Here is a 22,512-nt window from a genome sequence, read left to right on the forward strand (position 1 = left end):
CATTGCAACAAAAAGAATAAAATACCTAGGAATAAACCTACCTAGGTAAACAAAAGACCTTTATGCAGAAAACTATAAGACACTGATGAAAGAAATTAAAGATGACACCAACAGATGGAGAGATATACCATGTTCTTGGATTGGAAGAATCAATATTGTGAAAATGACTCTACTACCCAAAGCAATCTACAGATTCAATGCAATCCCTATCAAATTACCACTGGCATTTTTTTTTAACAGAACTAGAACAAATCATCTTAAAATTTGTATGGAGACACAAAAGACCCCGAATAGCCAAAGCAGTCTTGAGGGAAAAAAAAGGAGCTGGAGGAATCAGACTCCCTGACTTCAGACTATACTACAAAACTACAGTAATCAAGACAATATGGTACTGGCACAAAAACAAAAACATAGATCAGTGGAACAAGATAGAAAGCCCAGAGATAAACCCACACACCTATGGTCAACTAATCTATGACAAAGGAGGCAAAGATATACAGTGGAGGAAAGACAGTCTCTTCAATAAGTGGTGCTGGGAAAACTGGACAGCTACATGTAGAAGCATGAAACTAGAACACTCCCTAACACCATACAGAAAAATAAACCCAAAATGGATTAGAGACCTAAATGTAAGAGCAGACACTATAAAACTCTTAGGGGGAAACATAGGAAGAACACTCTCTGACATAAATCACAGCAAGATCTTTTTCGATCCACCTCCTAGAGTAAGGATATAAAAACAAATAAACAAGTGGGACCTAATGAAACTTCAAAGCTTTTGCACAGCAAAGGAAACCATAAACAAGACGAAAAGACAACCCTTTTGGGAGAATGGGAGAAAATATTTGCAAATGAATCAACGGACAAAGGATTAATCTCCAAAATATATAAACAGCTCATGCAGCTCAATATTAAAGAAGCAACCAACCCAATCCAAAAATGGACAGAAGACCTAAATAGACATTTCTCCAAAGAAGATATACAGATGGCCAAGAAGTACATGAAAAGCTGCTCAACATCACTAGTTACTAGAGAAATGCAACTCAAAACTACAATGAGGTATCACCTCACACCAGTTAGAATGGGCATCATCAGAAATTCTACAAACAACAAATGCTGGAGAGGGTGTGGAGAAAAGGGAACTCTCTTGCACTGTTGGTGAGAATGTAAATTGATACAGCCACTATGGAGAACAGTATGGAGGTTCCTTAAAAAACTAAAAATAGAATTACCATATGACTCAGCAATCCCGCTACTGGGCATGTACCCAGAGAAAAGCATAATTGAAAAAGACACATGAACCCCAATGTTCACTGCAGCACTATTTACAATAGCCAGGTCATGGAAGGAACCTAAATGCCCATCGACAGAAGAATGGATAAAGAAGATTTGGTACATATGTACAATGGAATATTACTCAGCCATAAAAAGGAACGAAATTGGGCCATTTGTAGAGACGTGGATAGACCTAGAGACTTTCATACAGAGTGAAGTAAGTCAGGAAGAAAAAAACAAATATCGGATATTAACGCATATATGTAGAACGTAGAAAATGGTACAGATGAACTGGTTTGCAGAGCAGAAATTGAGACACAGATGTAGAGAACAAACGTATGGATACCAAGGGGGGAAAGCGGCATGTGGTGGGGGTGGTGGTGTGATGAATTGGAAGATTGGGATGGATATGTATACGATGTGTATAAAATGGATGACTAATAAGAAAAAATAAATAAACATTAAAAAAAAAAAAGAATTGCTGTTGGAGCAAAGGTCGCACCCCCAGCAAAAGTGATTCAACTTATGATGAACAAGGCCCTTCGTTGCCTTTTCCATCACTTTAGCTCGTGTTTCCCAAACTGCAGTTCCCTGTGGTGTGCTGTGGTGAACTACTCAGAGAGCTAAGCTTCCAAATTGATGGAGTCCAGTTCCAGGAAGGGTGGCCCCCTTGACTGGACATCTCGGGGACCCAGGTGGCATTTTCATTCTACCTCTCACCTCTGCTTCTCTCTGAGTATTTTCTTCATTTGCTGCCTTTCTGAAGACCACATTTCTTGTCTCCTCGGATTACATAGGGGGACACGTGACTACAGCTCCAGCCAAAGAGAGAGACGTCTTGCTCTCCATCTCCTCACACTCCCTGGATGGGGAACCTCCTGGTCCCCCCCGGGCCTTGTGGTTCGGTTAACACGGTGAGGGCCTGGGGCAGCATATTGCACAAATGGCTTCTCAGAAACTGGCTTTGTGGATGTGGTTTGTAATTGGGAAGGGGAACGTTTTGAATAAGGCAGACAATCTGATGGGCATGCACCCCACTGGGTACACGAAGTGCTGTAATACATCTACTTCCTCCTCCTGGAGTATCCGTTTTTCCTAGCGTTTTAGAAGAAACATTATTTGCTATTAAAGCCAACGCATAAATACAACAGAGACTAAGATGGAACATATACAAGAAATCTTAAGATAACCCCAAGGGAGAGTAATTTAATTTTGTATTTGGAATCTGCTCCTCTGCTGTTAGGATGCTTCAGTAGGATAGTTCAGGAAGCACCAAAATTTCTGGCCAATTACAGGCGCGAGTTGAAAGCTTAACATGAAACTATGGAGGAAGATACTGAGTGCTTTTGCCTGTTTTAGTTCAGTGAGGCCAGAAGATTTGCAGCCTGCGTATTATAGAATTGGGTAGAGAATACTCGCACTGGGGGTGGCTGAGCTCAGAAACATTAATCTTTCAAGGAACCCCGGACTGCTTATTAATATTGTTTCTGGAATGAGGCTGAATAATAAGACTGAGTCAGTGCAGGAGGCCACAGTTAACCCTTTTGCTTGTTGACTGCAGAACCACATAGTGTTGCTTTTGTCTGCTGAAGAGTCCACCTAACGTAGTGTGACTTTCTTTTTCTTGGCTACAGAAAGAAGAGAAAACTCTAACCACAGGGCCTTCTCTCCACCCAGCTGAGGCTGCAGCTGAAGTGATTTTCTGTGATTTAAATACCTATGTGGAAATACGCTGGAGAGTTAGTAAAGCACTGACTTACGAAGGCTTCTGCATCAACATTCTTCTGGTTTTCAAGTGCATCCAAGTTTCTCTTTAGATACATATGTGGAATATATACATATAGAATAACTGATATTAATAGAATAATGCAGAAATCAGCATTACTGAGGGCATTAATAAACTCTCCACTGTGCTTTTGGACATCTTAGAATAAGATTTTAATAATGCCTGACTGCAAAGAGAATTCAAAAGCAGCCAGTCAATAAATGGGGAATGCCACCTAGGTTTTTTATGAATCCCCTTTCATTTTCTCCTGAAGCATAAAAAATAACTTCCCCATAACATTAAGGAAAAGTTTGAAAAAATAAAATTACTTATGATTGGGCTACCCTCATACAAGTTGATTTTGGTTATTTATAAACAAGCAAAGAAAAAACAATAACAAACCCTTTGCAATAGGACTAAGGATTCCTGAATACTTCCTTCAGGAAGCACTCTGAGGGTAAATTGATACCAGTGTTGATCCTGGATACCACGTGATCCTTACCTTACCTTGCAAAGGGCTAAGAGTCAAAAATGTTTGTCTCTGGCCTCAGCTCTTTCTTAGGTAAAAGATTAATTAAGAGTGTAAATTATCTTTCAAGAGCTTTTTCCAAAGCACTACAGAAGTAAATGCAGATCTTTTGCTTAGCAGGATTTAAAATCAATTTAAATATTAGCCTTATGGTTCTTGTTAAGAGTTAGTTTAAAATGAGGATTTTGCAGCTAAAATATTTGGAAACTTGGGGAATATTTTAAAAGTATAGATTATTAGGCTGCAGCCCCAAAGATTTGGGGCATGGGGCGGGAATCTATATTTTTAAAAGGCTCTCTTAGTGATTCTGGTTTGAGAATAAATATTTAGGTAACAGAAGGAGATAAGAGGCAGAGTGGTAGAGTCTAAAAAAGTGTTTATAACAATGTGCCTTATGCTTTTACTTTTTCTTTTTGTATTGAAGTATAGTTGATTTACAATGTGTTAGTTTCAGGTGTACAGCAAAGTGGTTCAGATATCTATATATTATATATAATATATATATACTTTTTCAGATTCTTTTCCATTACTGTAAGTCATTACAAGATATTGGATATAGGTCCCTGTGCTATACGTTAATCCCAAACTCCTAGTTTATTCTTCCTTGCCCCTTTTTATGCCTTTTCTTTTTTGCTAAAAGACAATCGAAGAGTTTATTGTCTATGTTGTTTTGAGGAGGTTTTTTTTTTCCTCTTTATACTTAAGGAAAACAAAATCTGAAGAAATTGTTTTTTTTTCCCCCTAGGAGTTTGCACCTACCTAGCAATTTTGGGATAAAAGCACAAAAGACATCTTATAAAGGTTATTATCCCATAGTGAAAGAATAATCCTTTATCTGCAGAGTGTAGTTGACAATGAAAACAAGGATTGATGTATATATGTTAATATTACTCTTAGAATTTTTGAGTGTAGTGGTCTTAATATGTATCTTGGGGAAAAAAATAAGCAGTGGAAACATTCTTGTTCATATTTTTATCACTAAGATGGACAGTTATGCCTCAGTTGTTGAAATCTAGGAGTTCTGGGAAACAAGCTGGAATTTAGTTCCACCCAAGTGTAAGTCTAGATAAACCAGTCATTTAGTCTGCATGCAGTTTGCAGAAATGAAATTAAGCCAACTTTGTTTTGGAATATGTGAATCACAACAGACTAAAACCCAGAAAGATTAATGGGCAGAGAATAGGAACAGGTTTTTCACAGGAGGAAATACTTGCAAACACGCCTATGGGGAAATGCTCCACTCCAAATCAAAGAAATGGAAGTAAAAAAATAATGAGAAACGATTTTATGGCTACTTAATGAATACACATATAAATAAAACAAAGCTAATGTGACCTGAGAAAATGAGTACATTCTTACATTTCTGGCAGCAATGTTAATAGCTCAGTTCTTTTTGAAGCCCATCGACAGTGGATGTAAAAAGTCATACAAATGGTCAGACCCTTTGACCTGGCCATCCCACTTCTTGGAATCTATTCTAAAGACAAACTGCTAAAGAAGAAAAAAGCTATAAGAAAAAACCCCATTTATTGTATTGTTATTTCTGGTGGTGAAAAATTAGAAAGAATGTAGGTGGCCAACAATTGAGAGGTAAAATAGGAATTTTCTTTTAGCTATTCCAAATGATATTCAGGAAGACTGGAAATTAAAAAGATTTGGAAGAAAGCAAAGTGAAATGTATGTATATATGTAAAAAGATTATCAAGAAATAAACAGTTTTATTATGGGGTTGGCAATATATGTGAAGTTTAAAACAAAAAATTTTAGCAATAAATAAAAGATATATATATATATATTTTTTTTTTTTTTTTTTTTTTTTTTTTTTTGCGGTACGCGGGCCTCTCACTGTTGTGGCCTCTCCCATTGTGGAGCACAGGCTCCGGACGCGCAGGCTCAGCGGCCATGGCTCACGGGCCCAGCCGCTCCGCGGCATGTGGGATCTTCCTGAACCGGGGCACGAACCCGTGTCCTCTGCGTTGGCAGGTGGACTCTCAACCACTGCGCCACCAGGGAAGCCCTAAAAGATATTTTAGGAGGAGCGTTCTAAAGTGGAACGCTGGAATAATTTTTCTTCCTTCTTTGCCTTAATGCAGTAAAAATGCGTGAAATAAGACGCTTTTTATTTGAAATTTGAAGGGCTTTAAAACTTTTCTACTTTTTAAAAAATATTTATTTATTTATTGGCTGTGTTGGGTCTTCATTGCTGCACGCGGGCTTTCTCTAGTTGTGGCGAGTGGGGGCTACTCTTCATTGTGGTGTGCAGGCTTCTCGTTACAGTGGCTTCTCCTGTTGTGGAGCACGGGCTCTAGGCGTGAGGGCTTCAGTAGTTGCAGCACGCGGGCCCTAGAGCATGCAGGCTTCAGTAGTTGCAGCGTGTGGGCTCAGTAGTTGCGGCGCATGGGCTCTGGGGTGCATGGGCTTCAGTAGTTGTGGCTCGAGGGCTCTAGAGCACAGACTCAGTAGTTGTGGTGCACGGGCTTAGTTGCTCCACAGCATGTGGGATCTTCCTGGACCAGGGATCGAACCTGTGTCCCCTGCACTGGCAGGTGGATTCTTAACCACTATGCCACCAGGGAAGCTCCTAAACTTTTCTCCTTTTCCTACCTTACCTCCCTAGATGAATTTTATAGCCACCTCAGTTGTCTTTTCTGCTTAAAAATTTTTTTGTAGCCACCCAAACCAAGCCTTTGCTGACTGTGGGGTCAGACTGTCTGGATTTCAATCCTATTTCTATCACTTACCTGGAGAAACTATATGACCGCTCTGTGCTTTGGTTTCCTCATCTGGAAAATGGAGATAATAATGGCCTCTAACTGGTGAGAACTAAATGATATAATGTATAAAAAGTGCATAATAAGGTGAGTGGTACTAAAAGCATAAGCTATTATTCTTTACCCATCTTTGGAAGTGACTCTTGATTGCCCATCCCACTTTCTCCTTTGTTAACAGAATCCCAGTTTTGTTCAGGCATCCGGCTGCAATGTGCCCAACCCCAGGGGATGAATGAAGACCTCTTAGCAGATCATGGCAGTCCTATTCCCATTTGGCACAAATTTGTTTAGAAGGGGTCATGTGACTTCATTCTGGTTCAGGAGATTTACTGGAAGACTGGGGGCTTCTGGGAAAGATATTTCTCCCTTATAAAAAAGAGAGAGGTTCAGGGAGTACATACTCCTCACCTCTCCCTGCCTCCAGTGTTCCTACTTTGGACATTCTTGTGTGATGATGTGTTGTTTGGAGCTTTTGCCACCATTATGCAATCATAAGGGGGTGGTCACCAACTACCAAAGATGCAGAGCAAAAGGATGACATCACTGAACCACTGACCTACTCAGGCTAGAACAACCTACCTCAAAAGGTTTTGCTAAGAGAGATATAAATGTCCAGATTGCTTAAGCCAGTTTTAGTTGCTTTTTCTGATGTTTGCAGCTGAAAACATCCCAACTGGTAGATAAGTTTAACTGTCATTGTCTAGTGTAGTGATTTTAAAATTATGCCACCAAAAGAAATTGTTTGTCATGAGTAGGTTAAAATTGCTGATATAAGTCAGCATTCTCCTATTAGTGTTTTATCATAGGTGCAGATTTTCATTATAGAAAGAATACTTTTAGAATTTAACCTTAGTTAATACCTATCGTATATTTTGGGCCTAGAAACATCTTTGAAAACTACTTTGATAATAAAAACGAAATGTATGTGGACTTGTAAGCTTTTAATTATCCACATGAAAAATATTCTCAAAATAAATACTGTACTGATGTAGACATTTTGGTGAGAATGAATGTAAACCTGTAGCTCGACAATTGATGATCCAGCTGCAGCTGTGATAGGATTATGGCTTAAATATTTTGAATATCTGTTTAAAAATAAACTTTAGTGCAGCTGATGAAGAGATTATGTGTTTTAATGGTTGTGTTTGCTTAAATTACATATCTAAAACAAATAGGAAGTTGTGTTTTCCCTTTGCTCTGTCATAAAAACTTTTTTTGTTTCCCAGTGTACTGTTTGAATAAAAGCATGCTGGTGGCCACTTGATTATTCCACACATAGAGCGAAATTGGGAAGTTCTTCCTCTTTCGTAATGTGAATCTTGTCCTCTTTTAAGAAGGTTAAATTGATAAAAATTGTCAAATGTGTTTTCTAGTGGGATTTTTATAATCAAAGTGAGCTTTAGACCACATTTTTCTTACATGTTATGTAATTTTCAAGAATAATAAACTTTCTCCTTGTATAACTAAAAATGTTAGTTCTCCCTAAGCAAAAATTTTCTCAATTCCAGCACCCCCCGTCATTCCTCAAAGTACATATACATCAGTACTTCCCTCCACATGGACACCACATGCTCCTTCTGCTTTGAGTTCCTTTTCATCATCCCAGAGATCCTTCTTCATCTGTAGCAAAGATCTGCTCCCATAATATTCCACCATTGCCAATTGGTCCCTGTGTTTGTCATGGTTCTCCAGAGAAACAGAACCAATGGGAGATCTATCTATCTATATCTATATCTATATCTATATCTATATCTATATATACCTCACACACACACTATTATATATATATATATATAAATTATCCATATATATATATGATCTATCTATATGGCATTCTTAATAAGGAATTGGTTCACATGATTATGGAAAGTCCAAAATCTGCAATGTAGGCCAGCAGCCTGTATACCCAGGGGAGCTAATGCAGCTCTCACTGGAATGGATGCAACTCCAGTCCTAAGGCAGTCTGCTGGAGAATTGCCCCTTGCTTGGGGAGGCTGGTCTTTCTGCTCTATTCAGGCCTTCAACTGATTGGATGAGGCCCACCAGCATTATGGAGGGCAGTCTGCAGAGTTCATCCATTTAAACATTAATCTCATCCAAACACACCCTCCAAGTTGACACATAAAATTAACCATCACAGTTCCCCTCCCCATCCCCCTCCCCAGGTTGAAGGTAATGAGGCTCTGCTCTCTGGTCTTCCTGCAGCATTGGGTAGGAAGCCAGGAGGGACAAGTGTGGAAGTTGCTACTTTCTTCTTTTCTGCTTCTGGGTTGTTCAGGTATTTTGGGGAGCAGGGAGGAGGAGGGGGGACAAGGAGGAGGAAGGGACCCTGTCCAGAACCATTACTTAGTGGGCACAGTTGACGGAGCGAATGTCTTAAGCCCGCAGAAGCCTGTTGCCAGCCGTTTCCTGGTTCGTCTTGGGTGCCTCTGCTCCTAGGCTTGGACCCTTTTACTGAGTTGGGCAGAAACTTTCTTTATCGTGGAAGAGGCTGTATGTAGAGGGAAAGGTCTGTTAGAAAATAACTGCACTTCACACCTGGGACCCTCAGGCTGGACTTGGAGAGAGAAGACTTGGTCTCTTGTCTTTTGTCTGTTGTGTGGTTTGGGGTACATTACTCATCATCTTTGCACTCAGTTTCCTCCTCTGCCAAGTGGGGAGAATAATAAGGCCTCAGAACGTTGCCATGGAGATGATGTCAGAGGTTATGTGTAAGTGACTTGTATCCTGTAAAGTACTGTATGGAATTAAGTTTGGGTTTTTACTTTATCCTACTTGTTGGCACCAAGCAAAACCTAATTTATATAAAGCAATAGATTTTGCTCTAGGTACTCAGGACTACTGCCAGTATGATTGCCCTGTGATAGATTTGACAAATTTTCTTTCAAGGAACAAAAGGATGTATTGTAAGGAGTTTGTTTCCTGGATTGGGGACCCATATTCAACAACCATGCCCCACCCTAGTGTGACTTATAACACGTCTGGGTGTAGATCTGTTACCGCTGCCTTGCTTGGAAGCCCTTGCTGACAGTGAGGAGATGAATAATTAACCTAACACGTTCTTGTGCAATTTCTTTGTTGCCTGGTGTCATGTTCAAAGATTAGATTTCCTGGGAAGACGCTGAAACAATTTTTTCCCGTGGCATTGAAAATAAGGACCATGTTTGAATGAAATAAAAACTGACTGATCATTCATTAGCTTGGACATTTCATTCAGTCAACACAAATTCATCACGAGGACTGCATTGTGCTGTGCCAGGTAGTAAGGAAGAAACGAAAGGGAAAAGATGGAAATAAGACTGGAAAGATATGGGGATGCTTGATGGCGAGGCTGGAGGGTTTGGATTTTATTTTGTTGGTGTTAAAACATGGGGGTTGTGAGTGTTTTGCTGTATCCTAGCTGTGTAATTTTGGGTAAATTATGAAACTACTCTGTGCCTCAGTTTCTTCATCTGTGAAATGGAGAGAATGAGAATATAGCTCATAGCACTGTAGTAAGGATGAAATGAGATAATGCACGAAAAGCACTTAGCATAGTGCCTGACCCTGGGGAGCTGCTGTAGGCGGTTGAGCTCTAGAAAATATGTCAGGAAGCAAATCTGGCAGCAGCCCGAGGGTAAGGTGCTACAGTGGGAAGGGCTGACAAGGGTGGTGATGGGGAGACTGTTACAGTAAAAGCGGGATACGTGGCAGCTCCAGGGGCCCAGGAATTCAAGCTCCCTTTGTAGGCTGGCTGGGAGGAATGGTTTAAGAATGTAGGGGTTATGTGCGGCAGGGCATAGTTATTCGTGGCCTTATAACTGGACTTTCATATTTTGCCTATTCTCTTCCTTCCTTTTCCTTCACCAAAGCCTGGCCTTCATCAGGGCTCATGTGGCTGCATTGTGTTCACGTTCCTGATGTCATTTTTTTGGTTTGGGGACAGAACAAAACAGTAGGAATGGAGCATTGGGGCAGAATCCAAAATACTCCTCCCTTTTCCCATTTTTTCCCTGTGTTTTCTATTTCCATTTCAATGAGATAAAAGAGGTTGCATGATCATCTGAGTGCTATATATTAGGGAATATATTTTATTTCTCTTGCCTTCCTAGTTTTTAAAATGTTCCTGGAAGAATTTAGGTACAACTTTGATTTGAATGGCCTCGATGCTTTTAATTTTTCCTGAACGTGAAGACATTCCCGTGTCCTTAGGAGTCACAGTCAGTTGTGATGCTCCAACTGCCTCCTGACTCGAGTGATGCGTACAGAATCATCGTGCTGATTCTCATGGGACGGCCCAGCAACTGCTACCACTGTTACGAAAAATAACTCCACAAACAACTTTGCTCTCAAGTTTTCTCTTCCCCTTGACCTGATAAAAACTATAGTAAACAGCCTCTTTATTTTGTAAGGTAAATGAGCACCCTTGAGTTAATCTGTTTTGTAATTGGACATTTTCATATATTTTCTTAAAACAAGCAGTGTGTGTAGCCAACCTGTGGGTAGCCAGCCTTCAAGATTGGCTACCCACAGACTTACCCACCTATCCATGTATTTTTACCAGGAACGGAGTGATCAGTCCTCTTGATAGAGCAAGGGGTTAGCTGAAGAGATAATTTGCGTCACTGCTTGAGATGTAGAGGTGGCTTTCTTTAAAAAATTGTCAAGCCAAAACTTTGTTGAGGGTAGAAAGCAAATAGTAAATAGTCTCTGTACATGTTGTCATTTCCCCCATTTTCTGTTTTTCTATCTCCTCAGCAACGGTTTCAATTAACATAAGAGACACACACGGTATCCTGTCCCACCTCTATCCTGACATATGCCTGGTGGCAATGAATAGAAATGATTATTAGCAAATAATATTAGAAGCGTTCTAAATTCTTCAGAAAGACGGGAGTAAATAAAAATTACTGCCTGCTACTTAGCTACTGACCAATCTGAGGCTGACACATTCTTCTTATCTGCTAAATTAGTAAGAGAGTGGGAAGCAATTTTCTCCTAAAGCTATTGTATCCCTTGATGTACAGATTTATCTCAAAGTTCCCATTATACCATGGGTAGTTGCTTAAGAGAGTTGTGCCCAAGCATTTAAACAATTACCCTGTTTTTTAATGTGGCTGCTGACATGAGCTATTAAGAAACTTGAAACTTTTAACAGCAGCTGCTTCCTTTGTCATTTGTAGCCACCTAAGTTGTTTTGAATTTCTTTTCATTTTTAAGATGTGGCTCCCATGTGTGAGAAGCATTTGGTTATTTTGATATTTTTGCCTTGGAGTACAATGTCGATGACTGTTTGCTAACTTTTATACATAGGTCATTTCATGTCTGTGTTCGTGGGTGACATAACGATAGTTCTGTGCCTATTCATAGTGCTGTTTGATTTCTTAACTGCCTTGTTTTGGGCCCATAAATATTTCCTCTTTGTATGTTTTCTTGGCCTTCATTTATTTGTTTTAACAAGTGAGTGTTAGGAAGCCCCAACTAGCTTGAATTTGTTAACATTGATTCAATTAACACAAAATTTAATTAGAGTTCAGGCCCAAGTTTCTCTGACTTATAAAACAATTTTTTTTTCTTTTTTTCGGCCTAAAAAAAAAGTTGTACTTCTGAGGCACTGGATTCCTTGTTTCTTAGGCTCTCTAGGAATCCTTCTGAGCTAGTCTTACAGACTTCCTTGCTGCTATTGACATCGTAAGACAAATTCAGTAGTGTGAACTAGAAACACATTGCATATTTAGTGAATATATGTGTATAGTAAATACTCAAAAACGGTAGACTTAGTTTATTTTTGTTTTGCTTTGGTTTGATTTGTGGAAATTTATTCCTCTAAATGGCTTTTCTAATATGGTTTTGTGGGTCCACTTTATTCATTGGAATTCTTGCTCAGTGAAATTGAAGGAAATCTCAGCACTTTCCAGAAACTCTGTTCCAGCAGAGCTGTAATTGGAGCAGGGCAATATAATTTCCCTGAGCAAATAAGTTTGCTGCTTATTTGGCTAGTCACAAAATTTAGGCCTCTTCATTCAGGTCTCAAAGCAAAGGAACTTGTACCTATTTGTGGCCCTTCCATCTGGCTGTGGTTAACCTGGTGGACTGAGAATTTCCACACTGGGGCTTCCAACTGACATAATTTCCCTGGGTTCCTCCCCTTTGAGTTGTAGAGAGACTACACAGAGATTTTCTGGTCTCATCTTGGGAGATGACATAAATAGAAGCCATGTCCTTTGCCTCCCTTGATGGGTGAATCAAGTCCCAAAGTCTGCCTACATTAGAGTGTCCTGTTGACCATTCGTGACCTTCCCCCTAGCTGAGAGGAAGGGGGTCATTCCCAGAACTGTCTGAAAATATTCCATGGGAAGAATAGCCTGGAGGGGTTAGAAGAGTTCTTTTCTTCATGGTGAACCTGGAGAGGTGGCTTTGCTAGTTTAACCTAGTCACTGTGGTTGTAACTGGGGACAGAAACGCCTTAACAAGTAAGTGGTTTGTAGAATTGCTAAAGATGGACTTTGATGCCTGGCTCCTCCTGTCTCTTTTGCTAAACGTGGCATAACTGGAAACGTAGGAAGCCTTAGGACCAAGCATACTGAAATTTTTTTCTTTTGGCCAGAATTAGAATTCGGTTTTACTTTTCTGGATAGTCCAAGTTACCATGATTATCAAACTGAAAATAAGACAAAGCAACAGATCATATCATAAAATATTTGCTACATAGGTCTGTTAGAACTTTAGTTTCTCTACGCTAATTTTTCTCTTTCTAATTTTATAAATAGTATTAGATTTATTTAGATAATAACCTGCTAAAATAACTAATCATGAAGAAGGACATGCTTTCATGGAATTCTCCAAGAATAATCACGTATTTCCCAGTATGTAATAAGCATTTAAAAACTTGATGAAAGAATGAATGATAGAGTTTAAGGGTCTATTGATAAAGTTTTATTTCCAATTCAAGTTTTTATATATAGGGTACTGTTACAAAATAAATCAAGAGGTTATATTTAAAGGAGATCTTTTAAATGATTAGGGAGAAAAAGCACAATAGCATAAATGTATATTTTTATATTGATATTGTACAAGTATTTTTATTATGTTTGCAGGCTTTAGTTTATTTATTAGCTCATAGTGGGAAGACCTTTGAAGAGTTTCTTTTCCTCTTTCAGGCTACTGGCACTATGTAGTGAATCATCAAAATAAATTCTTCCTTTCTATTACTCCTACATTAGAACCTGGCATACTGGAGGTATACAGTAAATCTTAAAGAACAATAAGCACCTCTGTTTCTTAAAAGAAAGAAAAAAATCTCACTTTCAGTTACTTCTGATTTTTAAAAATATTAAAACAATATAGATTCAAATGTTAGTTTTTCTTTCTCATCCTTAACTTTTTTCAGATTGTAAAAGCAATAGCAATTCATGATAGAGAATTTAGAGATACAGAGAATTAAAATTACCTGTAAACTTTATTACCCAGAGACAGCCCTGTTTAATCTTGATACATTTCTTTCCATTCTAGTATGTTGCCATGTATATTCTACAGAGCATTTGCCATATAAGATGAACAAGAGTTGAAGTGGAAGATCTGTCTACTGTGCCCCTCTTGGAGATCCATAATGCATATTGGCAATATTAAAGGCTCTGAGAAGGTCTGCAAGAAAGAAACCTTTCAGTTAGTGTTTCCTGAGCATATTTGACTCCTAGCACTGTGTGTGTTTGTGCGCCTGCGGGCGTGTGTGTAATGCCTATTGGCATCTTCACACATTGACAAATTTAATTCTATTTTCCTTTTCTCCTTTTAAGTCATGAGCTTTTCCGACAGTCTTCCCTGGCAATGGGAAATTCTCCTCTAATTTTTCAGACCTGATGTCTTGGTACACCTCAGAAACAGGACCGAGATTCAGAAAGAGAAAATTTGTCCTGGAAAGGAGGAGTAATCTTCAAATGCATGATCATTGTGGGCTGTATAACATGATTTTGCATACCTCCAGTCCGAAAAATCAAATTTATTCATGGTCAAGAGGATGTTTCTGAGTCTTTGCCAGCTGTGGATTATGTATCTGGGGAAAGCTGATGGAGAGGCCTTTGATCACAGTCTGGCTTGTTGTAGAATTTCCTGACTGCAAAGGGCAGACAGTTACTTTTAAGAGAGGATGGGTGTGTGTTAGGGTGGGCTGGAGAATGGGCCAGAAAACTGTGAGGTTTGGTTATTATGCAGTATACCATGTCCTCGGATCTGTCTTTCTGAGATGACTTATCTGCAGTAAAACATTACCACATGCTGCCGTGGTTAATCAAAAAAACTTACTTCAAGACTGCTGTAGCCACACTAAATCTAAACTGGGCACAAAGTGTTGTTTCCCTCAGAGAAGGACTCACTAGAAACAAGTGAGGTCGAATCTAGCAATTTTGTAAAGGTTTCCTTTACGCTTCTAGCAGCTGTCACTGGTGCCACTAGCTTGCCGTTTTTAGAACAGTTTTGGGGATTCCCATCTTGCTTCTTGCCCAGCTCTTCCTCTTAATTTCTGAAATACCTCGAGTTTAGTAGTTGAAGTCTGACCAACTCTTTTTTTTTTTTTAAAGAAGGTACCAGTCTGGTTTGACTTACCTCTTGAGTATATTTTTCTATGTAAGTTTTATTCCATAATTAACAATTCAACCATTGGTATTTTAGGAAATGCAGAAGTCATATGACCCCAAATGCATATATTATAAGGGAGTGTGTTTGAGAGATTAGCAGAAAAATGAAAAGCCCCTCTTCTGACTGAAAACCCACACTGAAGCCATTTGACAAGAATTAGACTGATTGTATTTGGTATTTTTTTCTCCAATATTCACCACATATATTTCTTCTTATGCAGTCTAATCTGAGGATGCCATGTAAATGGGTCACTGAAATGCAGCAATTTAATTTTTCTCCAATCGAATGATCTCATTTCTATTAACTTTTGAAGGTTTACAGCAGTGAAAGTATTTTTGCTTCTATGTATGAAGTTTAAAAACATCATTTTTTTTTCATAATATACGAGAGCAACCAATTTCACTGTCGAGTAAAAATAAAAACTAGGATTTAAAAATTAGTCCAGGGGCTTCCCTGGTGGCACAGTGGTTGAGAGTCCGCCTGCCGATGCAGGGGACACGGGTTCGTGCCCTGGTCCGGGAAGATCCCACATGCCGCGAAGCGGCTGGGCCCGTGAGCCATGGCCGCTGAGCCTGCGCGTCCGGAGCCTGTGCTCCGCAACGGGAGAGGCCACAACAGTGAGAGGCCCGCGTACCTGAAAAAATAAATAAATAAATGAAAATTAGTCCAAAGTGGCATTTAGGAACTTAGCTGTAGGCTGCTGTGCTGATACCATGACAAACCAAAGTATAGGGTTGGGTCAGGCTTTGTTTCGGTTTTCTTTTCAATATCCAGTGCTCGTGGATTAAGTTCTAGAAATGTTCCAGTTGTAAGGCAGGGATCTGTTTGGATTCCACCACGGGTATGTTCCTTGGGTTGGATGCTGGAGGGTGAGGCACGTTTCGCCAGACCCATGTCAACTACCTAGTAATCATCAAAGTCAAAAAATTCATTGTCTCCCCCTTGGTTTTCCATCCCCTGGAAATCTACTCGGTACTTCAAGATACCTCCAATTGCACCAAATCCTTTCACAAACTGGGATCCTTCTTGTGCCTTATCTGTGACAATTTCCAACATAGCTCCAAATTTTTTTTTATAGCTGTCAGCAAACCATTCCAGCAGGGGCATCATGCTCATGTTCTTGTCGTGTCTCTTTGTCTGTAAAATGAGATTTATCCTTCTCTTTCTCTGGAGTTGATAGAAAATTTTGTGCTCTTCTGTGCTTTGACAATGAAGAACATCTCTCTGGCTGATGTCATCAAAGTATCGCTCTATTAATTTCTTCTCTTGAATGAGCTTCACGTTGGAGAGGACTTCAGTAGATATCTCAATACCTTGGTTGAATCCATTTTTACCACCGTAGGATGTATCAACTAATTTAAAAACTTTTGATTGTAACCTCTGATCAAACATATCAGATAGACTTAGTTCAGTTTTAAAGTCAGCTGATCCAGCTAAGCCGATACCAGTCACGTTCACTTTGTCCCCAGAAATAAACAGCTGCCCCGCAGTCTGAGCTACTTTCCAGATAGAGTTAGGTCACTTCCCATTCTTAAATGGGCAAGATGCAGGCTGGTTGACCTCCTCCACCATGTTTCTTCGGGAGAGCCACAGTGAACTTGTGCAGGACTTCTCTTGTATTTCCTTGGAGTGTGCCAAAAAGTCACCACTACCATCTGTTACAGTGATGCCAACTTGCTGTCTTCTGGAAGCAGTGCTGTAAGAGCCTCTGGATGGAATTGGTTGTCCCACAAATACAATGACGTATCAGTTGGTTTGAAAGGTTCAAAGTCAATGTTGACTTTCTTTTCCTTTCCCTCTTCTGTTACAGTTGTAGCACGGTAAACTACCAGGCCATTTGGATGTACTTCGTTATAAAACTTGAGTCTTTCTTGTAAAGATGTAACGACTCCCAGGACTGGAAGGTGGTTTGCTAGTAACTTAAAGTTAGATGCACTTCCAAACTCCTCTGCTAACGTTTTTGCCACTCGTGAAATCTGGTCTTTGGGAGGGATGATCAGTGATATCATGCCTGTGCCTTTGCTGCGGGCCGCCTCCAAGCTCTTAATGAGCTTCCTGCTCTTCCAGATCTCCACGTTCCTGTCGGCAGCGCTGGGGTCATCTGCTGTGTTCTCGCTGCCTTCTCCCTCAGGGCCACTCTTTGGTGGCAGCGGCTGCTCCTCCCTGGCGGTGGCTCTGATGTAGGACACCCTGCATTTGGTTTTTACATGAGTGTTCCCCTGGTCACATTTTCATCTCTTGTTCATGATCTGAAATCCATCAGGGTATTGAAACTCCCAAAGACTAAAAAAATAGTTCAAAGACCGAAGCAAAGGTGATATGCAGTAGAACTGGCAGGCTATAAAACATGAAACTCTAAGTCTGCTCTGGGGCAGTGTAAATGGTACAGACATCTTATGAAAATAGAAAATAAAATCCAAGCAAAACTAAAAACACATTTTAGAACTCATGTGACGGTGATACTTGGTTATCTTGCATGGAGACTAACTTGTTTGTTCACATCAAGGCTTGAATTACATTCCGTTGTTGCACATACAGGTTTCTTTCTCCCGTTTGGTCGGTCTTACTTGCTTAGATGACATCCATTTGAGGAGGGACCTGCTGTTACCAGGAACAGCAAACGAGATCCCCTCAAATATTTTTGCAATTTGTGGCAGAAACTACTGATAGTCTCCCAGTATCCAGCCTTCCTTTCTTTGTTATTAATATAAACTTCTTCTAGAATACAGACTATATTTTCTAGCTTCCCTTGCCTCTAGGTATGGCTGTATGACTACATTCCGACTAAAGGACTTATGTGTGAATTTCTAGAAAGGGGGAAGCTTTTTTACCTCTTTCTTTCCTACTGATGCCTATAATTGGGTGGGATGGCTGGACTTGAGCAGCCTTGATGGATCATGAAGTAGAAGCATGAAGTAGATGCTAAGGAGAGTTTTGCAGCAAGGTAGATGGAACCTGGGTCTTCTCACTGCAGACCACTGTAGCAGTCCTGGGTAACTTCGTATTTAGACCTTGTTTACAGTGAGGGAGAAATATGCATCTATCTTGTTTAAGCCACTGCTGTTTGGGATTTTCTGAACTACACTGCGGAGCCTAATCCTTCTCTCATATTATGCTATCCTTAGGACTAAACCAGTTCTTTGTCAGGGTCATGACCATAGCATAGATCAAGATAAACTAAATTCGCCGCGAAGAATCTACTTACTAGCACTATGTCAAGCCGATTGATCAGACAGTTTTCAGAGCACTATTTTCTTCACTTCATCTTTATTTGGCCTGACCATTTATATGGCAGGGTGTCAGGACGTGATGGGGTTTGCTTACTAAATTTATTCAGCAAATTGGTGCCTACTGTATTCCAGGCATTGCGTTAGGCTCCAAGAATCCAGTGAAAGCAAAACAGCCATAGTCTCTGTTCTGACAGGGCTTACAGTCTAGTGCAGAAAGATGGATATTAGTCAAATAACACACACAGTTACATAATTACTCTACAGACTGATAAGTGCTTTGAGGGGAAAGCACAGGAAGCTGCAAGAGCCTGTGTAACGGGGGAATCTCATCTGGATGGGACAGTGGGAGTGTGGTGAGGGAAGGGTGTTCTGGACAAGGGCCTTTTGAATTGAGATCTGGAAGGTGAATTGGATTTATCTAGGTGAGGAAGAGTGTATAGAATGTTCTAGACAGAGGGAATTGTCTGTGCAGAAGCTGTGAGAAGGGAGAGGGCTGATGCATTTCAGGAGTGGAAGGGAGGCCACTGCATTCCCGTGCATTACTGGTGCACAGTAAATAAGGGAAAACAGCGGGAATAAACTAAGCTTATTTGGTAAGGATGTCCCTTTTGTAAGGAATTAAGTATTATCTTTTATTACAATATTATTGTAGAGAATCTGATCACTTAATTCCAAATCTATCACAAGATAGATAAAACCATCAGACCTTTTGTATCTTTGGAGGTGATGCTCTGGGACATGTAATTAAGCTCCAGGTTTTTCTGCATGATTCTCTTTTGCAGTGATTTACATATTGTTTATCAACGGTCATTTAGACATTTGCACAGGTGAACAGTAGACACAAACAGAGCCAGCATTAAAGACATCACACCCATTGACGCTTCTAATGAGAACATTAATGCTGTGAGATATTTTTAATGAGCACAGGCTCCCTTGAATAGAGCTTCATTCCTAAAAAAAAAAGGAGAGGACCAGAGTGGCTTGAATGCAAGTGAGTTGATAAGTCTCGTCTTTTGAGAAAAATATTGCTGAAATGGTACCTTTTAAGTTAACGCTACTGAAAGTAAAAACAGCAGAGGCAGGAAAATATTTGTTTTCCAAACACATTTTATTTATAGATTGGTGAGTTCTTAGAAAAGATGATTTAATAATTGATTCCTTCTTTGTTTTGAACAAATATAGTATTTGGTGCCTTCCCTAAGCGTCGTAACTAGTACTGAAACATTCAAGAGTGCAGTACTATATGAGAACAAAGGTCTATTCTTAGGGGAAAAAATCAGCTATTATATGAGACCCACAATCGATGGCAAGCAACTTAAAGAAGTCGAGTTTGCTCCAAAAATGAGTCTGTGCTGCCTCTCATCACCTCAGTTCTACACTGTGGCCATCTTTGCTGTTGCCAAGCCTTCAAAGAACACTTTGTTTCGCTTATTTTCTTGACTTCTAGTGAGAGACAGTCAGTAATGTCTTGCTTCTCTCGATTTTCCCTCTAGTATTTCTGAATGCTGCTGTGCCTATGCTGCTTCTGTAAGTCATTTTAACTACAGTATAGTGTGTTTCTTCTTACCACGTGCTCTGTACAAACTTGGACTTGATGTGGTACAGCAGTTCTCTTTTTCTCATAGCTACTGTAAAATTTCTCTTCCTTCCTCCCTCCCTCCCTCCGTCCCTCCCTCTCTCTCTCTCTTTCTTTCTTTCCTTTTCTTTCTTTCTCTCCTTTGCTCCCTCCCTTCCTTTATTTTTTTAGTCATTTGTTGAGGGGAGATATTGGCAGTTTGGGGCTTAGAGTGAGGCTACCTTTGTGATGAATGGAGAAAGAAAATTGAAACTTATTTAAAAGCTCCATTAAAGGGATATATAGATAGACAACACTTCTGTCCATAGAGTTGAAAGAAACGACTAGGCCCTGTAGATGATAAGGCTCAACATTGTAAGAATAAGTGAACACAAGAAATCTTTTGTAATATCCTCTTTTTATTGGCCTACAGAAATATTTTTTGCATATGGTCTCCTGTTGCTCCTTTTTTTCAGTGTGTTCAGGCTCTACCATTGATTAGCTGGGGAGGTGGGTTCAGTTGTTCACATACTTGTGAATGCTTTCAAGGTAAGAACCATGTGTCTTCTTAATCTGCTCTTAACTTAGGCAACAGACACATAGTAGATGCTTAGTGATGGTTTTTGAATGTATTTACATGCAGTCAGCCTTCAGGAGAGGAAAAGAGCCTACAACTTAAATTCTGATCCCGCCAGGAAAGCTTTGCAGAGATAGTGCTTTGCAGCCTCTTTGACCCATAGAAGGGGCAGGGGTTGGGAGATTCTGGATATAGCTCTGGGTCTGTATTGAGCATCTAGGTGGCATCTTTTGGGTTTTCACCTGTTGGAGCATTATTATGTCCTGTTTCTACCAGATGTGCACTTATACTTCTATTCATTTGTCCAGGAGTGTCTTAGACTCAGAATTACTATTTGATGGTCATGTAACAAATAGCCCTCATCAATTGACCCTATGTTTCAAGCCCTCACTGCAGTGCTGAGGGCCCTATTCAGAGTAACTTGTGTGGTGTTACTTCCCTTGATTTACTGCCCCTGAGAGCTCTGCATGGAGCACCATTGCCTGAACCATTCATTTGCTCACTCAAATGAATGCCTTTGGACTACTTTGCATTGTTAGTTACTTGTTTTATTCCTGTACACCTCACCTCCCCAGCTGTTTTATAGCTTCTAGAAGGCAGAGGTTGGATCTCAGACTACTTTTGATCCCCTCTCAGTATATAGTAGGCAATCAACAAATATTTGAATTTGGAAATTCCAAGTGAAGATAGTTTTTCTCTTGTGGAAAATTCTAGCAGTATCATTCTATTTAGTTCTTTTATAGAACCCAAGACCATGCTTAACTGGGTAGACAATTCCATATAGCTTGCTAAGATTTTCACATGCAAGCCTTCTTTCTTTCGTCTTAGCATTTTGTGTGTGTGTGTGTGTGTTGAGGCTGAAGTTTGTAATGCTTAACATAGAAAGCCCATAGGTATAGGCCCATTCTCTCTGAAGGTGAAACGTAGGACTAATTGAACAAATACTGTTAGCAACGAATAAGAAATGAAGTTTGAAAGATTTAGCATTGAGTATAGACTGCTAACCCTCTCTTCAGCCTTTTCTTAAAATGACTCTATTGAAAGGAGATATTAGAACTTACTGGAAGTGGTTTTCAGGTGAAATTTGGAGAGAGGCAATCAAATGGAGATTTTAAAGTTTTAAAGTTTAGCAAAGTTTTGTAATTTTGGAAATCGAGGACCATTAAGGTTAAGTAAATTTTGGGGTATTTACCTAACAGAAAACCATAGGCTATTAAAAAGATGAGGTGCATAGGCATGCGTGACATGGGAAAATATACAAAAAGTCAAAAAAGCAAGTTGTAGGACAGCTCTTAAAGTATGATCTCTATTATATAACAAAACAGAATAAGAGATTTCTGTATATAAACACATATAGTTATTTGCAGAAGGAAGTCTGGCAGGATGCACACCAGACAGACTGATGGCTGAGTACCTCTGGGGAGTGAAGATGGGTGGGTTTTTTGTTTACTCTATATTTTTGTATTGTGTGAGACTTTTAAACAGATTATATGTTTATATATTATTCATTATGAAAAAAAGTACATCCAGTGGTCCCAAGACATTCCTCTGTCATTCCAGTTTTGTGGTGTCTTAGGAGAGAAAACTGAAAGAACAGTGTATGGTTTTGAATTGTTTCATTGCATTATTTATCTTGGCCAAAGATGAGTGCGGTTACACTTGAGTTATTGCTAAACAATGAGAAGCTGTGACATGAAAGAGAATATAAGCAGTTTCTGTTTATTCCCTTTGTTAAGTCAATTTAGAAATCATCAGATATTGGTTGAAGAAAAAAGTACAGCCCTTAGTTTAATAACATCATTTATGTGATCTAATTTGTATTTGCTAGCAGTTCAACCTTAGTCAGAGACATTCAGTGGCTGAGAGGCATATTAATCATTTCTGGGAAGAAGCTAGGACACCACATTACGAAATGCTCTTGCATGGTGTATCCCACTGGATCCTTTTTTTTTTTTTTTTTTAGATGTTGGGGGCAGGAGTTCATTAATTTATTTATTTTTGCTGTGTTGGGTCTTTGTTTCTGTGCAAGGGCTTTCTCTAGTTGTGGCAAGCGGGGGCCACTCTTCATCGCGGTGCACGGGCCTCTCACTATCGCGGCCTCTCTTGTTGCGGAGCACAGGCTGCAGACGCGCAGGCTCAGTAGTTGTGGCTCACAGGCCTAGTTGCTCCGCGGCATGTGGGATCCTCCCAGACCAGG

General features: G+C 39.8%; 1 protein-coding gene and 1 pseudogene across 5 annotated transcripts in view; one reads left to right on the forward strand and one right to left on the reverse strand.

Moving 5' to 3' along the window:
• ANKRD44 (ankyrin repeat domain 44) overlaps window positions 1-22,512 on the forward strand; it is a 331,247-nt gene that overhangs the window by 56,182 nt on the left and 252,553 nt on the right. The gene's annotated exons all lie outside the window — the stretch shown is intronic.
• Window positions 15,705-17,172, reverse strand: LOC309809187 (eukaryotic peptide chain release factor subunit 1-like; annotated as a pseudogene). The gene has a single exon. The product of its transcript is annotated as a eukaryotic peptide chain release factor subunit 1-like (transcript).

This window comes from Mesoplodon mirus, assembly GCF_964341445.2.
Source record: "Mesoplodon mirus genome assembly, chromosome: 8".
Classification (NCBI taxonomy): Eukaryota; Metazoa; Chordata; class Mammalia; order Artiodactyla; family Ziphiidae; genus Mesoplodon; species Mesoplodon mirus.